Source organism: Lactuca saligna, chromosome 7, assembly GCF_052625555.1.
Source record: "Lactuca saligna cultivar CGN05327 chromosome 7, ASM5262555v1, whole genome shotgun sequence".
Taxonomy (NCBI): Eukaryota; Viridiplantae; Streptophyta; class Magnoliopsida; order Asterales; family Asteraceae; genus Lactuca; species Lactuca saligna.
In genome coordinates, this window is record NC_136423.1 from 135,437,687 (window position 1) to 135,442,560 (window position 4,874).

The following is a 4,874-nucleotide window of genomic DNA, read 5'->3' on the forward strand; positions in this document are numbered from 1 at the left end:
CAGCTACGACATCGGGCGCCACGCAGACCTCCTCCACAATCAACTGAAAAGCTCTCCCATGAGCCTTCGGAGCCTCGGCTTTCACCGGCCGAGTCTCGGTAACCCTGCCAGCAGGCGCAGATCCCTGGTGAAGCTGGGGGCACTCGACCTTCCGATGGGCGGTCTGGTTGCAATGAAAGCAAAGCATAAATCCCTTGGGGAAATCCATAGCAATGTGCCCCTCCTTGCCACACTTGTAGCAAGCACCCGATCGACATGCCCCCTCATGACCCTTGCCGCACTTTCCGCAAGTGCGGCCCTTCTAACCTCCCGTCCTCGAATCTGTGGACTTGGTCCGCTTGGCTGCCGGCTGGGACTGAGCCGGCCTCCGATCCACCCATTGAGACTCGGCCTCCTCCCTGGCTTGGGTCTCCAACTCGATCTCTCGCTTCCTGGCATTCGCCTGGAGCTCAGCAAAAGTCTGGTATGACGAGTTCGATACAAACTCCCGGATATCCCTCCTTAGTACACCCAAATATCGACTCATCCGAGCTTCGTCAGTGGACACCTACTCAGGGAAAAACATCGCCCTCTCATGAAACTTCCGAGTGATCACCGTAACAGAATCATTACCCTGCTTGAGAGTCAAGAACTCCTGAACCAACTGTTCCCTCTCCACCGGGGGAACATACTCGTCTCTGAACATAGCAGTAAATCTCTCCCAAGTCACGACTGAAACCTCCGCAAGAGTGAAGTTCGTTGTCACGAACTTCCACCAATCCTTTGCTCCCAGGCGGAGCTGGTTCAAAGCGAACCGTACCCTCAGATGCTCCGGACATGAACAAGTGTAGAAGCATCCCTCTATATCAGCAATCCATCTCATCGCAGCGATCGGATCCTACGTCCCGTCAAACTCGGGTGGCTTCGTGTTGTTGAACTCCCGGAACAGTAATGAGTCACCTCCCTGCGGTCTGGCAGTGGCCACAGCTGCGGTAGCTGCAGCGGCTGCGGCCTCAATCACCACGGCGTACCACTCATCAAAAGTCTCCATCAGTGTGGTCTTAATAGACCCAAACATCTTCGGAATCTCAGCCCGGATCGCCGCAGCCACCTCCTCGTGAATCATCTGACGAAGTTCCTCATCACTTACACCGCTCGTACAAGGTCTGTGGCGTGGTCCAACCATGATGCCTCTGAAATACAACATAAAAATATCAGAGACTCCATCGAGCATAATCGCACTCGATAACGCAACCCTACTCGGTCTCTGATACCCAAGGATTCTTACTTGGGTTGCCCACTGACCCGGTGTCTTCTGTAGTACGGGCCCAATACTACCAACTATACCGCATCAGTATTCACCCCAAGTCCTCCTCCCCGAACCCCGGATCATGAGTACTCTATTCTCGCTATGCACTAGCTACCCACTCGCTCTCAAAGCATCTCATAGAAGCAGTTTCCCCTAGACTAAGGCATCACAAATCAGGCCACTCTAGTCCTAATATGAATACCTAGTCTACTAGCATGCGTATCATATCATAACATATCTCATAACACATATTATAAGAGTATTTTGGGGATTTTACCGTCCGGGTGCTGGCTGACTGTACACACTGCTTCTCCTTTGGTTGTTTCGAAATCTCTTATCAGATTTTTATTGCTTTTATTAATTAAAATTTTCTCAAATCCCCGGTTTTAGTTCAGTTACGCCCGAAGGTGTATCCGAATCCCTCAAACCAAGGCTCTAATACCAACTTGTAATAACGTAAATTTTTAAACAAAATTTTCATTTTTGTAAACATCAAAAACCATTGATTAATATTCCAAATTCAAACGTGAACAATGTTATCATAACAAAATACATCCTACTAATCATAAAATAGTTTTTCTCCGACAATGTGTACGATCATGTCGGCGCCTTCCCACGGTCCTCGCTAGTACCTTAAACACATAACACGACAACTGTAAGCATAAATGCTTAGTGAGTTCCCCAAAATACTACTTACGCACCTACGCCATTCCAGGCCCTGACCTTCCGGTTCATGTGTCTCAGGGGACTTCCGTCCCGACTCGGTAAACCTTCCGGTCCTACCTGCATCGACCTTACGGTCTACATCACAACGCCTTCCGGCCCATAACATATATGGCTTCCGGCCCATAACATAATGCCTTCTAGCTGTGACATCCCCAAAATCACGGCCAGAAAAGACCGGTTTTGTTTATACTTTATTTCAAAATCAGAGTTATCTTTTAATAAAAGGGTTGCGGAATTTGTCCCAAAACAATAATATGATAAAGATTTATCAAAAGCATTTCCATAGAAATGTATTTCATTAAAAGACTCGGGATGTCATGTTCGTACAGATCAAAAGTATAAACAGTACAATATAAGCCTTACTACATTATTTCATATCTACAGGCCTATATCCGTAATCCCTCGTCCAAAACATCACACCTATGCTCATGCGCCACTACCTGTAATGCATAAAACTGAGTGGGTCAGGCTTGGGAGCCTGGTGAGCACATAGGGTTTTCAACCCACAATAAGTTTATTAATTTCATCAATCAACAATAACCCGATTACCCGTTCCCGTTATCCTCACTTTACGTCCCTAAACACCTATCATAAGGGACCTAGCCTAAGGATCATCATCGGGACGGACACTACTGCTAAGGGGATTCCTCAGCAATAAATGTCCTAATAGGCAACCATGTGGGGGATGGAGTACACCGGTGAACACATCGTTCACAACACCTACAGGTTGCGAACCTGCTAGTGTTCCACTGGACTGTCTAGAAGAGTCCGTGGTCGTCATCTATACTCCGCTAGATGACTGGATCAACAACAACAACATCGAGGCCTCTCATCATTTTATCACACATCACCTATTACATCTACCCATGTTTTACCCCAACATTTTCGTAGATATAAAATACATATACAGTTTAAATCATTGAAAACATGTATAACAACGTTCATCTAGCATAGATAGCAAGTATTCAGATAATATGCACACATAGCACGTAATTTATATAAAATACTTCATATCTATGTGTAAGTTGAAGGTAACTATGCACTCACCGGAAAAGGTGGTGATTCCGAACTCAGACAGCGCTTCGCTTCTTAAAAAGAATTTTTCTTCGACGAAACCTAGTATTATTACCACTAGAGTTTAGTTTATTATTCGTCGAGACTAATTAATAGTCTAGCTATTATTATTATTATATAAGCATTAAAAAAATACTTATATAACCCATAATAATAGCCCAAGTATTTATTATAAATTCCTAATAACGTTACTATAATTAAATAAAAGTTATATTAAAAATAGCGTAGGCGTAGCTCACTTACACCGGGTTTTATAGAAAACCGGGATTTGCTTGGAGCAGCGTTCCCGAGCCGAAAAGCTCTTCTTCTCAGAGCCTTCGAGCACTCCGAGGCTTCCGCCTCGTGCTAGGGAGGTTCCCTAGGCTTTTCGGGGGATTTCGGGGCTAGAGAGAGGTTCTAAAGAGAGAGAGAGAGAGAGAGTAAAGAGAAGAAAGAATGGGAAAGGTGTGAAGAAAATGAGGGTGGGAGAGGTGGTATTTATAGGGTGAAATGTGGCTGAACTTGGTGCCACATGTCACCATCTGGTGGCAAGCCTTGGGGAGAAAGCAATGGCCAAGATTGTGCCACATCACCCATTTTCGCACAGCACACTTCCGACTTCTAAAATCCGTAACTTTCACATACGACCTCCATTTTTGACGTTCTTTATATCCACGCGTAGGTAATAATAAGATCTACAACTTTCATTTGACACCGTCAGCTAATTCTCGACCGATCTTAAATTTAACAGTACAAGGAGATTATATTGTTAAACGTCTGCGTAAAATTAATAACTTCTACATACGGACTCTGTTTTTGTCTGTCTTTTTACCGTTGATTTCCTATTAATGAGATCTTCAACTCTCATTTATGTTGCGTAAGCCAAAAACCGCTCGAACTAAAATTCGAGTTTCAGGCCGTGCACTGCTAAGCCGAATCTTAGAAAAATCATAACTTCTTCATACGAAGTCAGATTTGGGCATTCTTTTTATCGATGTTCTTAGTTTAACATATTCTACGACTTTTGTTTAGATTGCTAAGGCTAAAAAGTCTTCTATCGTAAATTCACTATTTACGTTTCCCGGTGTCGTGCTGGTTTTGTCGTAAAACTTCGGCGGGCCATAACTTCTTCTTTATAGCTCGGATTTCGGCATTCTTTATATGCACGGAAACCTTGAGACATATTCTACAACTTTATGTAGAGATATCGGGATTATCTCACACTTTAATTTTGACGCTCATTTTTATTCTTTATTAATTATACATTTATAATTAAATAATAAACACATAAACACACATAATTCACATAATACTCAAATATTTCATATTTATTACTTCAAAAAGAGTTACAATAGTTGACCTAGACTATTACATTGACAAAAATGCTTAGCCCTGAAAACCCGGGCGTTACAATTCTCACCCCCTTAGGATGATTCCGTCCCGGAATCATGCATCAGCAAACAGATGTGGATAGCGACTCATCATGTGATCCTCTGTTTCCCAAGTGAGATTCGGCCCATTCGAATGTTTCCATCGGACTAGCACCAAGTCGACCATCTTGCGTCGTAACTTCTTAGTCTTACGGTCAATAATTGCCTCAGGCTCTTCGATCAGCCTTTTATTCTCATCCATCCTTAATTCCGAGATTGGAATTATGTCGGGAACATCTCCCATAAATTTCCTCAAATAACACACATGGAAGGTGTTATGAATACCGTTGAGTTCTTCGGGCAATTCCAGCTTGTAAGCTTGGTTCCCAATCCTCTGAAGAACTTTGAATGGTCCAATAAACCTTGGACTCAACTTT